Source organism: Zonotrichia leucophrys, chromosome 1 (genome assembly GCF_028769735.1).
Source record: "Zonotrichia leucophrys gambelii isolate GWCS_2022_RI chromosome 1, RI_Zleu_2.0, whole genome shotgun sequence".
Lineage (NCBI taxonomy): Eukaryota > Metazoa > Chordata > Aves > Passeriformes > Passerellidae > Zonotrichia > Zonotrichia leucophrys.
The window spans coordinates 8345321-8365393 of NC_088169.1; the positions used below are offsets into that span (position 1 = coordinate 8345321).

Below are 20073 nucleotides of genomic sequence, written 5' to 3' on the forward strand. Positions count from 1 at the left end.
AGGCACCAGCCAGGAGCTCCATGAGAGGAGCCCACAGAGAGGACACCAGGCACAGCACTGTCCTCCAGGAGGGGCCTCTGCTTCCAGACTCAACCACCCAGTACAGCTGCACACCTGAACCTCAGCTTCCACAGGCTGCAGTCTCATGCCTACATGGCAGAATAGGTTCATTTGCGTTTGGGGAGAAATCAAGCTTTTCAAAAGCCAGGGGAAAAAAATCAGATGTGGGTTCCTGGATAAGTGGTAGGTAAGAAGCAAACATGTACACAACACTCTGTTACAGCATGACACAAAGGATGGCATCTCAGCATGCAATGATAAAGGAACAAGTATATTTTTCTAATACAGCTGACTCCTAGAATGGCCTTCATTTGAGCTTCTCAAAGTCTCCCCATCAAAAGTAACTGAAATACCCCACTACATACATCCCTTTTCCCCGAATTAAAATACAGAGTTCTCGGAAAAAAGCAAATGCAAGGTACCAGATGACAGAGGCAGACCTCAAAATACATTTTACTATCCATGAGCCTTACCTAAGCCCTATCTAGGGGCACAGAACTATTTTTCCTTTAACTGAAGTATTCTGGTTATCCACAAGTGAGGACATATGTCACAAAATCTACTTTGCCATGTGGTAACAATGAATGCCAGAGTAAGACTTGCTTAACAAGTAACAACAGAGCTTTCTAACAACCATACAGCAATTTATTTACAGAATGATGTTCCCATGAAATGGGAGCTCACAGATGTGCTTCATTACAAGTGTGATGTGTACAGCAAACAGGCTTAACAGCAGCAATACAAATTTGGGGTTGAAAGGTAACACTGATTTGTTTCATACAGGATTCTAGGAGCTGCCTTCTTAAATCCTTAATAAGTACTGACTCATCACAAGGATTATGATGTGATTCTAGTTTAAAAATTCTAGACTTCTACCTTATGCCTTTATTTCAACCAGAACGACTTTTCAACCAGAAACACCTCCCCCAAATCTGTAACACTGACCTAATTCAGTAGTTACAACATACAGACACCCCCACACATTTTCCATTTTCTTTCCTCCCTGTGCCTTGTATCTTTCAGGAAGGAGGAAATTATTTACATAATCAGAATAGAGAACTGGAGGTCACAGCATTTCACTCATTAACACTGACATGCAGTGAAAGTGAAATGCATTCAATGATTAATACAAAACCTGTCATTAAGCTACTATTCAGAAGAGCAAGAAGTGTCTAACTATCAACATTTAAAAATACTTGATAAGCAGCAGTCAGAAAATGTTATCTCAAATAGCAAATATTACAGAAAAAACCCTTTAAGCTCCTTCTCCTCCTAAAGAAGTGAGTGTATATGAGACACAGTCAACTGCATCAGGTTCCAACACCAGTTCAAAGCAATAAATGTCTTAAAGGTACAGTACAAGAGAGAAACTGTGATGCTTACAAACTAAACTATTCTCACTGAAAACCAGGTTACTTCAAGCACCCTTTTTTGGTGATCATTCCACATAATACACCTGAAATTAGTAATCTGGCAGCATAAGCTTCTGGAACATTGAGAACATCTATGTAAACATACAATTCTATTTGCCCTCAAATTCAGATAACAAAATAAAGGGGAATTGTCCTGAAACCTTCAGTTCTTTCAGGATTCTTTTCTTTTTAATTTCAAAACTTGGTGTTGGGGCTAAGCTCAGCTAAGATACACCTACTCAACAGTATCCAACTTCCCCTTGTTCAAGGTGCTCCTACATGCAGCACTCACCTGAGTTTAAGCAAGCAGTAAGAGCACAGAAAGTGAACTTCCAAACCTGAAGCCCAAGAAATTCTAATCAAAACAAACTGGACTCAAGCCAAGGCTGACAACAGGATTGGGCTCTGCACACCAAGGCAACAAAGCCAATATACTCAAAATGTATTAACTCATTTCACAGCACCACAGAATGGTTTGGGTTGGAAGGGACTGCAGTGATCATCCAGTTCCAACCCCCTGCCATGGACAGGACACCTTCCCCTAGACCAGGCTGTTCCTTTGATCCAACCTGGCCTTCAATGCTTTCAAGGATGGGGCACCCACAACTTCTCTGGGCAACTTGCACCAGTGTTTCACTACAGGAAATAATTTCTTCCCAACATCTATTCTAAACCTACTCCCAGTATAAAGCCCTTCTCCCTGTGCTATCACTGCATGCCTGTCCTGTAAGCCCCCTCTCCACACTGGGAGGGGCTCCATGGTCTCCCCAGAGCCCTCTCCAGGCTGAACACTCCAAGCATGTCAGTGTGACTTCAGAGGAGAGACCCTTCCACGTGGAGTAACTTCCGAAAGACTTAAATAAAAAAGGAAATCCTTTTCATCAAAGGACTGTCTTGCTTCACAGCAGTAATTGCTGAAGGCCAGGTGTTGAAAGGGAACTGGAGAGCAGCAGCAAGTGTCTTTCTCCAAAAGACATTCACCTGCCAATACTTCTTGGGACATGCAACAGTCAGAGAGTGCACCCCTGGTCACTTACAGAACATGCAGCTTTTTCACAAATAATGTATTGGAAGGACAGACCTTCAGATCACACCCTTCATTCTAGCTACCAGATGGAAAAAAGAGTTTCAGCTCCTGTTCTGAAGTGTTTAGCTCACGTGACAGTGAACAGAGACAAATCCAAATATACAGCACTCAGTCAATGCCTTGGACAAACCCCACCAAATGCTGAGACAATGAACTGATTCCCCTCAGGGAGCTGTGGCCCTGCTGTGCCACAGGCAAAGGGCTGAGCAAGACTGGGCCTCATCCTGCACAGCCACCCCTTCACTCAGGAGCGTCCACTGGGAGTCACACTGGCTCAACTGGTACCAAAACACATCCTCAAGGGTATTCAGGGTATCTCAGTGACAGAAGGAACAGGGACAGAAATGTTCAGCCCCTAAAATTCTATTATTTAAACTACTGGTGTAAGCATTTCCCAGCAATGAAGAAACTACATTCTGGTAAGTAGCTAAATAATATGGGGTTTTATGATGGGAGATGAAAATTTTAGTTGTGACAGTAAAATAACCCAGACCTTTCAAGAACAGAATTCAATAAATATAAAAAGCACTGGAAAATGTGCAAACTTACTAAGTGAAGTAAACTTCCTAAGTGACTTCTATCTAGTAAATGCAAAAATCTATCTTAAAATGCTTAAATTGTTTGAACCATGACTTTCACTTACTTTTATAAAGCCCTTTTCTTGAATTCCCAATGAACATGCAAAGAAGTGGCTAAGACTTCCTTCCACCTTAGTATTAATAGAAAGAGCTACGATAGGAAATACCTTCAAAACTAAAACAACAAAAATATCAAAGAACTTCAGAATATAATTTGTTCCAGTCAGACCCAATTCACACTGTTATATTTTTTCCAATTATGCTACAGTTTATTTATGCACAAAGTTGTCCTTCTGCAACCCAAAAAACGTGTTCTTGGCAATAGAGCCAATCAGGACTGAGCTGATGCTTCAGGTCCAACTGAAATCCAGTCCTTTGCCACAGAACAGTTCAGGCAAGGACAAAGAGTACATTAGCAGTTGGTAATACATCATCTGTGGAGTAATTGTTATTGTATCCTTACATCTGTCACTACTTCAGGAAAATAGAATGTCTAAAGTTTACATTGAAGACTGATTAAATGCTCTTGGTCCCTTATTTCTGATTGTTAAACCCACAGTTTGGTCCTGGATTCATCCAATTTAAAAATGGATGTGACAGCTACACCTCTGCAAGTCATGGAGCAAAATTCATCATCAGAGTTCAACCACACTTGAGCAAAAGCAGTCCCAGTGTCCTGGGAAGGCACCTGGCATCCTCCCTTCTCACTTGCACAAAGAACACTTTTACTGAGTGTGTTACTCTTTATCATTTGTGCTTTAGGAGTTATGTTTAGAGATGGTTTCTCTGTATGTACATTATTCTTACTTGAAAGTGTATCCATAAATAGGTGCTAGTGGTACCAGCTGCTTTTCTTAGCTCTGTGTGCTAATTCAAGCAGTCAGGTGTTTTCTTGCAGCACAAGCTAAAAGACCTGCAAAACACACATTTTGTATTGGTTCTGTTCTTGAACTCCACAGCTTAAAAGCTCCTAACTCTAAATAATGCCTTACTGTATTTATAATTTGGGGCTTCAGAACCAAGGAGGAGATGCCATGTCATGTGGAGGAAATGCTGTAAACTCTTCTCAAAAGCTGGAGGAAAAGGTAGGTTCTTCTGCTCTTCCTGATTTTGTCTGTGTGCCTGATTGGCAGTTCTGATTTTTTTGAAAGGAAAGTGCCAGTTAAAAGTACAGTTTGTGTAGTTCTTGTCTGCTGATTTCTCAGTTCTTTTTCTTCTTTGATAAGCCCAAAAGTCAAAGAGAACAGAAACAGCAATCTTAAAAGGACATCTTTATTCCCTAACTGCAAGGGAGTAGACAAATAGTTGCAAAGCCCAGAACAGCCAGGCTACCTCGGCAGTGCATGGTCTCTCATGCTCTGCAATGGGCTCAGATATTGGATTCATCCCACTGCACTCTCATCTCACTGGAGCAGCAAATTGGTGTGGAGGGAGAACTTCTTGGCTACTTATTTTTTTCTAGATGTAAAAGGCTGTAATTCACAAGTTTCTTATCAGTTCTGGGACCAAAATTATAGGTTTATATTAAAAAAACAGTGTGCTAAGATTTATTCTTGCAACAAACATACAATTGTGGTGTTCACAGGCAGTTGCTTTTGTAAAATAACTGTGTTTTTTGTCATGTTCACCAATATATACAAAGTTTTCTGTATGTGCTTTGTTGGGGTGAATGACCTGACACTTGGCTGTGTTAGTGCACATTTTATTGTGCCAGGCTTAGCAGATAACTCACATTACTCTGTGATGTGCTCTCACTGTTTGTCACCCCACTCCTCTGGGTGCCATGTGCAATACTCATTAGTAATTTTATAGTTTTATCTATGTAATTGGTAATATATTAACAGCATGAAATTGTGAATTGCTAGGTGAAGGGTTTGGCTAGGAATGTGTTCCTGTTTGTTAAAATCATGTTAATAACTCTGGTTTCACACAGTAAAGGTTCATTTTTTAAAACTATTTTTTCCTGTAAATTTAATCAGACAAGTGTGCTACAATGCAGTACAGAAATTCAGGCAGTCTCTGAAATCTTTTGATTCTCCTCCTCTACTCTGCTGTGGTGGACCCCACTTGGGGGTGCTGTGTACAGTTCTGGTGTCCCCAGTACAAGGACAGGGAACTGCTGGAGCAAGTCCAGAGAGGCACCAAAGTTGGTAAAAGCAGTGGAGCATCTCCCTAACAAAGGCTGAGAAAGTTGGGCTGGAGAAGAGAAGGTTGAGTGGAGCCCTCACAGCAACTTTCCAGTATCTGAAGGGGGTGTACAGGGAAACTGGAGAGCAAGCCTTCATCAGGAATGGCAGGAAAAGGAGGAATGGGCACAAACTGAAAGAAGGGAAATTGAGGTTAAATATTAGGAGGAAATGTTGCAGTTTGAGGATGGTGAGACACTGCAACACACTGCCCATGGAGGCTGTGGATGCCCAACCCTGGCAATGCTCAAGGCTCCTTTCTCCTTCCATCATCAAATGCTTGGACCTTTAACTTGCTAAAAGCATTGGGCTTTGTATCAAATATTGGGAGAGTAGTGGTGAAGCCACTGATAGTATCTCAGCTCTGCAATTTAGGCAGGCAGGTTTTGCTGTTATTTTAGGTTGCATTAGATTCTAGAATGTCTCTCTAAGCCAGGTCCTACTGTTAAGTAGAGAACATGGGTCCTGTAAATTCCAAAAGACATCCACAGAATATCTCACTTCTTTTTATGAGTGGGGCACAAACCCTTCATAACTGTTAAGAACTTTTGTACCCTAGCTCTAGCAGAAGATAAACAGAAGATAAACAGAAGATAAACAGAGGATAAACCTCTGAAACTTCCTTGGATGTTGTTTCCTTCTTTTGCTGCAGGGCTCACAAAAAAAGGCTCAGATTTTTTTTAAACACAATTTCGTAGGCAGGATTGATGAAGCTAAAATCATGAGGTATCTACTTCCTCCTTCTATCATAGGAATATTTAAGAATAGAATTCTTTTGTTCATTTGGACCTCCAATGATCATCTAGTCCAACTGCCTCAGGATTACAGATAATACTAACTGCAGACAAAAATCTAAAAAAGCTAATTAGAAAAGCTTAAATCAAACACTCCCTTTGAGGTACTGGAGCCATTTAATACTGTTCACAATTCCAATTCTTCCTACAGAACAGAGTAAAAAACAAAATAACTCTTCAACATTCCATACTTGGAAGACTGTGCCAAACCATACCGAGGTCCAAATCCTCACTCATGTTCAGTGCCATCCCTGGCCTTGGTTTCTTCCTGAGATACATAAACACACTGTGGATTCTGTAATTTCTGATGAGATTCATGCATTTTATGAGGCCACTGCTAAGTGCTGAACAGCTTTTGCTACCTTCATTCTTTCTCAAGTATCTGAAGGGAAGGATAATGGCATTGCAGATTTGCCCCACTTGCAGCTTGTAAACATGGCCTTATTTATAGTATATATACTGCACTTAAGGCTTTGCAAAACTCAGGGTATAAATATTTGAAATCTTGGCTGAAATCATTCAGCCAGTAAATTAGGGATATTACTACAATGTTGTTGTTACATGTTACCTGTGCACAGTTTCTCAAACCCTGCTTATGCCCAGCTCCTGATGGGTCACTGTGGTTTGCAGCACCCAATGCCAACACTGCAACTGGACTGCAAAGATTCTGGGAGAAAAGTGGAGTTAAAACTGGCCTGTAAAATTAAAGCTCAGCCCTTCTACCTCACTTCATGTTCCCTATGGAAAACTTAATGGCTTCTCTAAACTATGTTAAGAAAATCAATTAATTGTAATGGTCTTTACATCTAATATTCTGTGACATTATCAACACATTATGGAAATTTTCACACAATGTATAAAACCAACACAACTTACTGCTTGGCTAATTGCAAATAATTAAAGCATGATACAACACCTAACACAGGTATTAAGCTGGAAGCAGATTACACTCTTGAATCATGAAAAAAACAACTTTAAGAAATACCTAGATTTTTTAAATGCTTTAAATTCAAATATCTAAGCATTCCTGTTACTGTACTAGCATTAATTTCACTTCTTTTTTAAACTCTACTTTTCATGTAATGTTTAATCAGCACAAAGTAAGCACAAGAACCCAAACTCTACCATCATTGTCAAGTGTAATTCAAATACCTCTAATACAGAAGAAAGTGACACCAGCATTAAAATTTGTGTTTCAATAAGCTCCTTCACAACTATTTAACAAACTCAGCCAAACTTCCAACCAGTTCCAACGTACCAACTGCCTGCTCAGCCTGGCGGTTTTTGTGCTGCTCTGTGCCAGATAACTGCAAGTAAACATTTTGACATTTTCTGCTCTCTTACAACCATTTCAGTCAGAAGATACTTAGCCTGAAAAATCAACCTTGCACAAGCTCCCTAGAGGTGGTACAAGATGATAGCTCAAGTCTTTTAATATTGTCTGTCTTAAACGTGCTCCATTCCAACCAAACTTGTGCAAGCCCATCTTCCCAGGCAGGCTGAATGCTCCAGAAACCCCTGAACGCTCCAGAAATCCCTGAAATGCTCCAGAAACCCCTGAATGCTCCAGAAACCCCTGAAAACTATCCATCTGCTCCAGAGAACTTGTGTAACAACTCCCCTTAAAAATCTTGGCCTCTCTATAGGGAAGTAAGAAGTGGCAACAGAACAGCAGTTTTGTTTTCTGTGCTCACGATCCTTCTGCCAAGACAAAAGGCTGCAGTTTGATATAAATGCAAAAAGATACATAGCAGAGGAGGTTGGAAAGGAACAAGAAGCCCCTAGAAAGTACACTAAGAACAAAGCAGGGCTGGAAATAGGAGAATTATTTCCACTATGTTCACTCCCCCCCACAGAACAAAGAAGTGACACCCCTGTCCCAGAAACACACTATTCCTATATCCACAAAGCCTATTTAAAAGCATGTCATAACCCTCTTTAGTGAGAAATGCAGGAGAAAACAATCAACTAAGGGAGAAAACAATCATCCTAAGGGCTGAGGATGGGTTTAAGAATTCTGTTGCAGCTATCTGAAAACCAGAAAGTCATTCATAAAAACCACAGCCCACCACACACAAAATAAAAGAATCCACAACACACACTGCTGCTGCTCTCCCTGCACTGAAATAATCCCATAAACTGCCAATCCCATAAACCCCCTGGCTAACGAGCCCTCATTCCATCACAAACCAGCCCACAAAGCTGCCAGCTCTGAGCTGAGCCTACCAGCAGAGCCAAGAGGAGCACTGGGCCTGTCCTTCTCAGGGACAGTGCTCAAACCAGCACACGTGAGAGTGACAGAACTCCAGTATGGTGGTTTTGCTACCACAGTGTGTGCATGGATCTGTTCTGCCATTGGAACCTCAGTGTGCAACAGCAACCTCATCCCCCAGTACAAGTACTGTATCCTGATTTTAGAAAATAAGCCTCATTGTATTTGTGCATGTGGACAAGCCTTCAGCCTCCCAGTCCATCTGAAATCAGGGAAGTCTCCACTGTGACAAGAAGGGAAGGAGGGAAATCCTGCTGGCTTCCATCCTAACCACTTTTTCACCCCTTGCATCACCACATCACCAGCCAGATCAAGAAGTCAAGCTGGCTGAAAGATGTCACCCTAGTTTTTTAAGATTTTCTAAGCCTTCTGATGTTGACATTCTTGTAGTGAATTTTCTCACACACTTTCTGTAAATAACTCATTGTTTTTCATTCCTTTATGGAGGAAGAGAGAGTTGATAGACTGTTAGTTTGAACAGTGTCATTCAGAGGTGTCAATGTCACTTTCCAATCCACCGTCACTTTTGTAAAACTATAAATATTAGAATCAGAGAATAAAACTTCCCTTTTTTCCCTTCACCTTGAGAGCAGTAGTGTGCTTGTGTTCTCTCGTGTCTTTCAGCGACAGAAAGGTAACTGGAGGATAGGAATAAAATCATTTTAGTTTTCAGCTGCATCAGAAGCCATATGAACACTAACAATGGCAGGAGAAGCAGGAAGAACACATAACCATGAATAGAATCAACTCTTTCAGCATCACTGCAAATCTCTCATGAAATTACACCCCAGAAGAGAAGGGAAAGGGAAGGAAACACAACACAGTCAATTAGAATTAGCACATATGTAACTAATATATAATCAAGGTTCCTGTACATTATAGCACAAATTAACCTTTACAACACAGAAAACTCATAAAGAGCAAAACTCTTCCCAAGCACAATGGATCTCACAGGAAAATGCACACAGAGAAAGCTGTTTAGCAGATGATAAATGCCAGGAATGTCAGTCCACCAACAGCACAAGTTCAGTCATGAAAGAAATATTAAGCAGCCACAGCAAATAATGCCAAGTGCAAGAAGTCTGAGGAGGTGAAGGCAACAAACTGTCCTGGAAATTATGATAAAGCCAGTGGAACACTCAGCAGATCACAGTGAGTCAGGAAAATTATTTGGCAGTAATACTTTGAATATTCTCACTACAAGCAGACAACTTAATGACAAAGCCACAGCAGGTAACACAGAAGTTGTAAAACGCAGAAGGTGGCAAAAATTTTACTTCTGATGACAACAACAACAAAAAGCCAGAGCTATGAAACTGTAAGCAAAACCCTACAATTCAAACATTACCTGGAAACTCAGGTAAAAAACAAAATGGAACTAGAGATGACAGAGCATGAGTAGCTGAGCACAACAGCCACATCTACTGTGACAGTCAACATCTTAGGATTTTTTCACAAGTTTTCATTTAACAAAATTGCAGAGAGACAGACACAACATGTTCTCTGTATTTGTCAAAGGCTGAATTTGTCATTTTTCTCCTACCTAATTGGAATTTTCAGAGTAATCTGGTTTCCACTGTAATTTCATTTCCATTGAACTAAGTCTCCTGGGTAAACAGTAATCAACTGAGGCACCAGGAAGAAAAATTGTCTGTACCTTATTTGTCACAGAAGTTTAATGATGTTTTATAAGGAAAGAAACAGAACTTCAGAAATGAAAGGGAAATCTCTGACTTATAAGGCACCTATACAGAAACCCTTAAAGTTAAATCTATGTCTTGTTCAAAAACATTTTTGGAGAACACACCTGCCTTTTTCAGATTCACCTTTTCATCTTCCCCTCATTTTTCTTGACATTGAGAGAAAGAGAAAACTGAGAAAGAGTGAGGAGGCACAACAGAAACTTAAGCCCAAAAAACTGTGTAACTCCTGAATAGCTAACAGAAATCCACTGAAAAGCTATGGCAGGAGGTAGGCTTGAGGTTCACAGCCACTGAGTCTCAGCTCTTCATCAGTAACACAAAGACAACACAAGCTGTCTGATTAACGATTGGGTAACACACAGGAGGAGAATGGAAAGAACCTAAAGAACCTATCAAGCTTATCAAGCTTCCTTATTAACACAGGAATCATTCTACTCAGTATTTAGCCTGATGTCACACATGCATTTACAGAGAGAATTCCACAGATAAAATACTGAATGACAATCCAATTCCATCTGACTGAATGAGCCAAGGATCCAACGGGAGAAGAGCTCCTAATGAAGGGCTGTGAGGGAAACACCAGTTTAATGACAAGCTGCATTCCCCTATTTCCCCATTTTCCATTTATATAAACTTGGAGGAACCTGAAGCTCAAGGCCAAGCACAAGCTCCTACACAGGGGTCAGAGCAATCCCAAACACAAGTACAGGCCAGGCAAAGGATGGAATGGGAGCAGCTCTGAGGAGCTGTGCTGGGGGACAGGAAGCACAACACAACCCAGGCAATGTGAACCCACAGCCCAGAAAGCCAAACGTGTCCTGGGCTGCATTCAGAGCTGTGTGGGCAGCAGGGAGAAGGAGGGGATTCTGTTCCCTGCTCTGCTCTGGGGACATCCCAGCCCCAGCACCGTGTCCAGCCCTGGGCTCCCAGCACGAGACAGACATGGACCTGCTGCAGTGGGTCCAGAGGAGTCAGGAGAAGGACCAGAGGGCCAGAGCAGCTCTGCCATAAAGACAGGCTGAGAGAGCTGGGGCTGCTCAGCCTGGAGAAGGCTCTGGGGAGCCATTAAAGCACTTTCCAGTACAGACAGGGGACTTCTGACAAGGGCATGTAGAGACAGGACAAGGGGGGTGGCTTTAAGCTGGAAGAGGTGGGTTTAGATGAGGGGCCAGGAACAAAACCTTTGCTCTGAAGGTGGTGAACAACTCCAACAGGTTGCCCAGAGTTGTGGATGTCACATTGCTGGAAGTGTTCAAGGCCAGGCTGGATCACAGGATCCATTTGCTATCCCCCTAAATGGTTCTTAAATGGTTATAAAATGCTTATATAGACCATGATTCATAATTTTTTCCCAAGGCTCATTGCATCATTTGTTTTTCACCACACACAATTTTAAAGTAACTTCACTAAGCCATCTGACAATTACCTAAAAAATGAATAATGGACACATTTTAAAAAATAAGCTTTTAGTTCTGTAGAGAAAATCACTCTGAAACACAAACCCCATGTCCTGATGAAATGATATGAAGAAAACAAACTTTTCACTTCCATTTATCAAGAATCTGTACAAAAACAAGGCCCCTCAAACATCAACCTCATATTTACAACTGCAGCAAGGCAAAGAAAAATCTCAACTGATTATATGCACCCTGTGACAAGCTGTTGTCTGTAATGCAGACACTTCCCTATTCACAGCTGGAAAGTGTCTCCAAAGTACACCCCTAGCATCACCAATTCTGGGGAAACAGAACATCAGCTGTTCAATAGAGACAAGACAACTCTCCTTGAAAGCAGATTACTGACACCTGACCAAACAGACAAGTAGGAGCAAACTACAAAGATTTCAACAATAATTTCTAATGAAGAGAAAATCATCACAAAACCCATGAAAATAGCTTAAGAGAAAACAAACACTTTGGCAGCCTATGCGAGAAGCAAAGTTTTGTTATACCTCCAGAAATGTATCCCCAAAGTAACTCCTTCACAATTCTTATCAAAGGAAAAATCATTGCAACTGAACTGTTTAAATGTCAACATGGTTGCTCAAGCTTCTCCCCCTCCACTTCATTTCTGGAAGGAAGTTCTAGACAAGAACTTAAAATGATGAAACACACTAGAGAAACTGATTATGTCAAATATATGGAATAAAGAATTCTAGTGGACAACTGCAATTTAGAACTTAAATGACCTCAATGATAAACTTACATTTAAAGCAAATTTTGCTGTTAAACTGAAAGTAGAACCACAGGGTTAGTCTTCATTTTAAGTGTGAACTACGACTTATTTACTGTATTTTCACACCCACAAGAACTGCAGTGACTCATCAACACTGCCAAGCCCTCCAAGTTGTTTCAGGTGCAGCACAGTGGCAGCACATCCTTGAGAGCACGAAGCAGGAGAGAGTTTGATCCCCTGCTCTCAACTGCTGAGTTACTCACTGCTGGCCTACACGAGCCCATCACCTGCACAAATCTCAGCTCCAGGGTGACACTGGTACCTGGGGAAAGGTGACACAAACAGAGCACTGAGTGCTGCTACAATTTCATGTTCAGACAAAGATGATCTTCTCAAGTACCATCTAAGGATCAACCAACACAGTGCAGTGGAACCTTCAAATTAAACTCTTATATTGGCTCTCACCTGCCAACAATGAAACTAAACCAACCACTGTCCTCCTCCAGCTGCCTCCAGGCAACACATCCCGAGTTCTACTGCTCCCAAATATTCACAGCATTATCAGGAAAGCGACAGAAAATAAAAGGAACACTCATGACAGGATGAACTACCAAACCCTCCTTCATCTAGTCAAAACTCTCAGAATGGTGCAGGTAAGTGGAGAATTGCAGCCATGCACCTGCTAACCAGAGCTGGGACTGCCTGGGCTTCTTTCATTACACGCTGGCTTACAGCAAGGCTTCACTCCCACTGAACATCACTCAGCTGATGGCTGCTGCAGCCATTCAAACAAACAACAACAAAAAACAACCTCAGTTTTGCAATCCTATACATGGAAGGAAAGGGGGAAAAAAAGGCTTCCCAAATGGCACAAAGGGAATTCATGTTCTCAGCATCTTCACCAGACATGTGACAAACTGTCAGCCACAGGAACCTCCTGAACTGCTACAAGAACACACACTGTAAGAATTTTCAGGCTGTGTTTCTGCCTAATTACCAAAACTATCACAAAGACATCCTGACACAGCAAGAGAACTGTAAAGCACTTCAGAAATGTGACATTACCACCTCACCTAAGAAAAACATCAGTACATCATCCTATAAGCAGTCCCATTGCAAGAGTGTCTGCACATGTGTGTCCGTACACACAGACACCACTGTAAGTACTCCAGGGAGAGCACCTGGGATTTTAAGGCCCCACTGTGGTTAATAAAGAACTGTCTGAAAGACAGGACAACACACATGGAGAGCTGTGCAAAACTGGAACCTGAAACTGCACAACCAGCCACCTGAGTTAGATCTTCAACCTCCAGGGGATTTGTGTCACAATTTATGATTTAAAAAAAGGAAATCCTCACAGCTAAGGATTCAGGAAAACACATTAAAAGAAAACATCAGAAATTATCAAACAATTAATAATCTATTTCTAAATCAGAAATTCATAAAGTCTAAAATACAGGTTAAACTACAGTTTAATGCTTTGGTTTATCAGAATTTCAGCACTGCATGAACATGTTTACTTACAAATTAAGTTAAACAGATACATCTTTCTCATTTAACTTTCAAAATCATGAACTTGTCCTGTTGAAATGTACTAAAAAACACACTGAAGTACTTGATTGCTAAAACAACAGAAGAACATAAACCACAAACAACTCAAGGCTAATTTACCAAGAATGTTTTGACAACAGTGTTCATTCCTGTCTTATATTTAAAATGAGACTTTTTTCACCCCACTGTCAAATGTATCTCTGGACAAGAGAACTGAAGTTCACCCAGAGCCAGCACAGGCCTGTCCCCACTGTCCCACAGCACAGTGGCAGTGAGGACACCCCTGCAGCCAAAGGAGCCTCTCTGGTGGCAGAGAGACCAGAACTCACACACACCACTGCTGATGTTTCTGACTGAACACATTCCTAAACAACCTTTCTTTCCTTCTCTCACCATTTCATGTTGCTACAGCTAAGGCAAACCAAACCTTTTCCTCTTCCCACACCCAGTCCCACTGAAGCTGGAGAAAAGGTTAAGCAGCAAGTAAATGACTGAAGGACTGAACCCTATGGAATTTGGAATGTGCGTTTTTCTGTCATTCCATGTGCCATTCAACTGCTACAAAACACTGCTGCTTGTCTTAAAGGCTCTTCCAGGGACAATTTTCTATTACTTGAGTTTTGGGTATTTTACATGAAAGCTTAATGAAAAGACAGCCCTGAAATTCCCACCACATACTTTTCATTACTTTGAAGCAGTCACTTGAACACTTCTGTTAAAAAAAAAAAAGAAGTCTTTTGCAATTTGTAACAGAGAGGATATGAGGAAACTCAGGCAACAAGGATGTCTTGCCTTCCACACAGTCTTGAATCCCAGCTTAAAAACGGAATTTGGAAAAAAAGCTCATCTCTAAGGAATGATGCAATGTGGAATTCCCCTCCTCTGAGTAAATCCACAGCTGAATGCTAACAACCAAACAGCAGGATTTGCTGAAATGTCCATGCAAAGATCCAAATGCAAGAAAATCACATTTTTCTCTTAGCAGATCCACGTGTAATGAAAACAAAGTCACCAAACAGGGTTACATAGTGGTTTTGTAAGCAGATCCAGGATGCTACAAATACAAGCTTCCCACAGTAACATCCCTGATAGTCACCCAGAACTTCCAAAGCATCTTCAATCTGACTTCAAGAAAATGCTTGATAATATCAGCATTCAAAATATACCTAGACCTTAAATCTACATCCCATGGAGCCGTTTCAGAGCTGTCCTGACACAAAGTCAACCAAAAGCAAGTAATCATTCTCACAGTCAAGAGTAACTAATTCTTTAAGAAAATCACATTTCAACAATGTTCTTTTAAAAAGCAAGCTTGGGAACATACCTATATCCCAGTGGTTTTCATTTCAAGCATTATAATTTCTATTTGAAAAAGTGTCAACCAAAAAGCCTTAATAACAAGCAGACTGAATTCAACTCTCCAATAAAATGAGTAACTAATGGCTTCTTATAAAACAAAGCAAATACTAGAAAATTCACAACACAAAATGCAGAAGAAACCAGTTGTGCTGTTCAGTTCCCTCAAGGAAAAAAAAAATAAAAAAGAAGCAAAAAGTTTAATACCAAGTCACAACTGGCTACTTTAAGACCTTCCTTACTTTCCTCCTCCCCTGTGCAGTGAGGACAGTCATTAACAGCTCTCCTGTACTGTCACCACACCCCATTTTAAATCACCAGCCCAGATGCAGAGAACATGCCCAAAGCACTCAGGTGGGCTCTGCCATGTATCAGAAAGGCAGCAGTGACATTTTGAGGGTGCAGGGCAGTGACAGAACAGTTTTCTGCCCTGAAGACTGAAGACTCTAAACAAAATTTGTAAGTCCCCAAGTGCAGAGGACACCTCTGTTAAGCACATTCTCCAGTCATGTTCTAGCCCTAAGCATAAGAGAACCAGCCAATACAACATAACTGCTCTAAAAAGGAAACTCATCATGAATTACAACCTTCATAATTAGAGTGTGAGAACTTTCAGATGTTCCTACATTAGTAAGAGAACAAAAAACTTGACTTAATACATGGAAAAAAGTAATTGTGTTTTTCTAACACAGAATCTGAAGTAGCTCCAACTTCCCAGACAGAAAAATTCCAGTCTCACTGCAAGTATGTGCTAACAGGAGACCTCCTTGGGCTGTGCTCTGCAGTCTCAGAACAACACTCAGTTATGTTAAAGAATAAAGGTAATGCTGTGGATTTCCAGATCACAGATAACCAGTGAGATGTGAGACAAATCCACAGGAACAGCACACAGTGCTGCCAGCTGTGCAAAACACAAGGACTGCAGTGACAGACAGGCACTACCAAGCTGTGCTCCCAAAACACACCCTCAAGGCCAGCTTCAAACTCGGAATTCTGACTGAAAACAGGGGTGATGTGGGCAATAAAACTGGGTGCAGCTACACACAGGTTGAAGAGAAGACACATCCAAGTAAGGAAAACTTAAGATACCTGCACAAGAGAATCCACATCCAGACTACTGTTAATGCTCACACCCAGCAAACACCTGCACACAAAACCCTTCACATTTACAACTTTTCAAATGAACACAAAATCCAGCAAAGTTTCTTACATCTTCATTCTGGTCTCTGCTGGATAAGCAAGGCTCCTGTGATTACAAGAGAAAGAATTAAACTTAGTACTATAGTTTCAAGGGTTTTGCAGAGTTTGGATTGTCCTTAAAAATATAAAATTCTGCTTAAAGTTAAAAACAGTAAGGGACACCTTTGATTCATTTACTTCACAAATGAGGCTATCTTGATCTGGATGTTTTCAAAATATACCTATTTTTGATCTCTTAGAATAGATAAGAGTATTTATTTTTAAAAAGTGAGTAAACACATACACACACACACATATATATGTATATACACATTTAAATTTATGTGTATATATAAATTTAAATGTATATATATTTTTCTATACACACATATATATTTATATACACATATACAGATATATCTCTACACTCAGAGTACTGCCTAACACCAAAGTACTTTCCATTCAAATATCTGAAATAAGTTCTGAACTTGGCTAAACCATAGCAGGAAGGGCAGAAATACTTTCCATGGAATTTAATATATTTTCAATACACACCTGACAGAAACAGAACTTCAAAGCCATTTAAAAATAAATTGTTCAAACTAATAAATAAATGAATTCCTATCCATTCTTACCCAAGGCTATATTCATACTGGAAAGTCCTAAATTAATTTTAGTTTCAAATGTAAGATGTCTTGGAACAAAGGTACCTTTATTTTCTCAGAAGTCTCTTTAATTTTGCAAAATAGACACTAACAACTATTTTAGTTTATTTTGAGTCTCTCATCTATGAATTTCAGCACATTAATAAAATGCAGAAACCTAAAAGTGTGCCTTTAGAACACAGAGCAGTTGCACTGGTCTGAGCACAAAGGCACCACAATGTGGGGCACAAAATGTTTATGTAAGGGTGACAGTGTTCCACAGAGATGGAAAACAGATTTGCTACCACTATCTTTATTGATTACCACCTCCAGATGTTGTCTTCCTGTCAATTCCATGGGCAGAGAAATGGCCACAAAGGCAAATTCTGCAAGACATGAAGCAGCAGCCAGGCAAGGTTCAGACAGAAGCTCCCCAAAAGAAACACCCTGAAGAAAACTACACAAAAGGAAAGTACAAGAGCCTCTGGAGAGGGAAAAGTTACTGTGATACAATCTTACATTTATTCTGGTTAACTCCCTCCCCATAAACATGCTGATAATTTGAGTTTCTTCCACTGCAGCTTTATGATTATGTTTTTGGGTTTTGTACACAGCTATCATTAAGTATCACTGTTGTCTGGTGGATTGCAACAGAATAATCAATACATGTATTCTATATGCCTCCCTGAAATTCTTGTATCACTACTGTAGTTTGTTGGTTCAAAGAATAAACATTACTTCAACTGCAAGAATCAAAAGCATTGTTTGAGAACACAAAACAAAACAAAAAAGCCAAAACAAACCAACCAACTCCCTCATGTATGACTTGGGTTTTGCTGAAATAAACATGCAACTTGATCAGCAACACTTTTGGTGGGGAGGCCTGACAATCTCTCAAGTAAAATATGAAAAAAGAAAATTCCCAAGTACAATATGAATAATAAAGTTAGCTGCCTACAGCTCTCAGCCACCCCTAACCCCTTCTTACTAGGGACACAGTTTCTATTCCATAATCAATAAAGGTCAATCCCCCAAACACCCATCAATAGCCCCTTCCTAAATGTAACAATTTTACCAGCCATTCGTCAGGCCTCTGAGAAGCTGCCAAAAAACCCCAGGTTCCGTGATCTGTCACAGCAAGTGTTGCCACTGTATACAGAAGAATGCATAACAGTATCTCAATTCAACAACTTTTTAAAAAAATACAGGCCCCAGTTCTGCAAGTAGGTCAGCAAAAGCAGGCCTGGTGCTGGCTCTGAGCCTGCGACTTCAGAGGGTCTCCGGGCCGATACAAACGTCCATGATATGAACACAGCTGCAAAACTGCGAATATAAACCCAGTTGTACAGATAACATGCAAACAGCTGAGACAGACACAATATGTCTGCAGCGAGCCTGGGAGTCCTTTGAACATTTAATTAGAACAATTCTTTTCTGAAAGGTTCTTTTTTTCCTGTACAGCTGCGAGCTACTGCAAATCTTCAAAATACCTAACTGGACTTCTGAAGGAGCAAGCTGAAAATTAAATATGGCATCTTAAAAACTACCCCAGCATTTTTGGATACCTCTACAAGAAAGAAAAAAATCCCTCAAGAACAAAATAAATAATTTTCAAAAGCTATTCCCGCTGTATACAAACAAAGCTGCACAAAGTGGGACGGCTCATGTTAAGACAGTGGTAACTAACACACAAAAACCCCAACAACCCATCCAACTGGTGAAATCCCGTTTTCTCGAGGACAATAACACTGAGTATCTGCGGCCAAACTACACGCAACTACCTCTGCCGTACACGTCGGGCAAAGGAAGAGGGCTGTCCTGCCTAAAATAAATCGCTACAGACAAGCCCTAAGACACAACTCCGAGGAGGAGCGGCGCGGTGAACTGCAGGAATTAGACGAAAAAGCCACGAACGCTTTTCGTACATGGAAGCCGGGGCGCTGGAAGCAGAGGCCAGAGGAGTGGCCTACGTGTTAACTGTGTTTACAGCGGGCGTGAACGAGCTGCTGCTGCTGGATTTCATTGAGACCGTCGGGAAAGCGCCTCGGCAGGGCCTGATTTCCAGGCGTCGCCCGGGCCTACGCGGCCCCAATCACTCCACCTCAGTAATGGCGTTCGGGGCGAAGGGAAGCGAGAACCAGGGGAAGCGATGCCGGTGCAGCGCTGCGGGGACGCACCGGGCCCTGCTCACCGGGGGGGTCCGGCCACAGGGGCCCCGGAGAGGCGGCCAGAGCCCCCCGAGGGCGCCGGGCGCTCCCCCCCGCCGGCAGCCGGGGATGAGGAGCCGTCAGCCATTTTCCCTCGCCCTCCAAAACACGGCGGTGCGGGGCCGACACGCCGGGGCTCCGAGGGAGGCGCTGCCGCCGCCTCACGCCCCGCGGGTCCCGGGGAGCTCCGTGCTCACCCCCAGCCGCGCCCCGGCCCGCGGAGCCCCATCCCCGGGGAGCACAAACAGCTGCCCGGCCCCGCCCGGGCACCGCTCCGCACTCACCCCCGCACCGCTTCCCCTCGTCCCGCGGCGGCTGCTGCGGCGGCCCGGAGCCCTCCTGGGCGCTGCCTCATGCCCGGCGGCCGGCGGGGCACGGTCTCATGCCAGGCCGCGGCTCTGAGGGGGCGGCTCCGTTCCCCCGGCTCCCACTCGGCTGCGCTGCGGCGGGAAGCGGGAGGGCAAATCCGGCGCCGCTGCCCGCGCTCCGGGTGCCGGCCCTGAGCGCTTCTCTCTCTCTGGGGCGTTTTTCCTGCGTCACCAGCTGCTGCCCGGCGGCGGCGGCGGCGGCCCTGCCTGGGCTCGGGCTGGGGCTGGGCCGGGGCCTGCGCGCTCCGCTCCGCCCCGTCCGGGCACCGGGCGCACGCGGGGGGGGTGGGCGGACGCGCGCCCGGGGCTCGGCCGGGCGGGGGTGGCGGGGCCGGGCCGGGCGGCGGGAGCTCCGCGCTCAGGGCTCGGCGGTGCGGGGGAGGAAGCGCGGAGGGAGGCGGCAGTGGCGGCGGCTCCTCGCGCTCACGGCGGCGGCGGCGCAGCCGCGTCTGGCGGGGCCCCGTGGGCAAGATGGCGGCGCCGGCAGCGCCTTCCGCACCC

The 20073-nt window shown here is 42.8% G+C and overlaps 1 protein-coding gene across 3 annotated transcripts in view; it reads right to left on the reverse strand.

Annotated features, from left to right (window-relative positions):
* The window catches only part of USP9X (ubiquitin specific peptidase 9 X-linked), a 102780-nt gene extending 82914 nt beyond the window's left edge, over positions 1–19866 (reverse strand). For 2 of the 3 annotated variants that reach the window (XM_064706546.1, XM_064706536.1), the window contains exon 1: positions 19489–19866. The gene's annotated coding sequence lies outside the window, so the exon portion shown is untranslated. The remainder of the gene's footprint in view (positions 1–19488) is intronic. The other variant, XM_064706528.1, reaches the window with a different exon arrangement.
* Positions 19867–20073: the final 207 nt, after the last annotated feature.